The following is an 804-nucleotide window of genomic DNA, read 5'->3' as shown; positions in this document are numbered from 1 at the left end:
CNNNNANNTNTGGCTGCTAACGAATCGGTTCGATGTCTTCCTGGTTGAACGTTCTCATGCTCATATCTCGTGCTTCTCCGAAAAATGTGGACCAATGCCTTGAAAAGGTCATCGTCTGGTGTACAGCTCAAAACTTCCCTGTCAGATGTAGTGCTCTCGCAGCAGCCCGTCTCATGTTCTCCACACTCGACAAGGATCGTCGGAAGAAATGGAGACTCGTCAAATCCATTGTTAACTTTGATGCGGAACCTTCTGGAAACTCTAGAAGAGTCATTGACAATCTCTGTTCCGATTTTTACTTTGCCAAACTCCATATCGATGATCACTTTGACTTCCATACTGTGCTTTCGCTTATCGCAAGTCGAACAGGAATGCCAGCAGAGGAAACGATTCCAGAAAAGATTATAGAAGAATTGAATACTATCAAGAATCAAATCAAATCCTCGAATAATGATTCAACGCTTCTATCAGCACCCTCAGATGTATATTCAGCGCTATCCAAGAATGCAAGTTGTGCTCCGAGTATGGAGAACGAAGACACCGTGGATTTGGATGAGATTCCAGAAGAAACAGAAGAAGAAACAACTACATCCTCATTCCAAAGAAAAATTGTAAAAGATACAGAAGTGAAGGATGACGGAGTTTCCCTGATCGTTGTCGCTTCTCTCGTTGATAAACCCAACAATCTCGGTGGAATTTGCAGAACCTCTGAAATTTTCGGAGTCGATACTCTCGTCGTGGCAGACGTTTTAGTGGCACAAGACTCAAATTTCAAGGCGCTAAGCATGAGTTCTGAAAACTGGC

This window comes from Caenorhabditis briggsae, assembly GCF_000004555.2.
Source record: "Caenorhabditis briggsae complete genome, chrII, whole genome shotgun sequence".
NCBI classification, from domain to species: Eukaryota; Metazoa; Nematoda; class Chromadorea; order Rhabditida; family Rhabditidae; genus Caenorhabditis; species Caenorhabditis briggsae.
The sequence above is the reverse complement of the archived record's forward strand: the minus strand, read 5'-3'. Positions refer to the sequence as shown.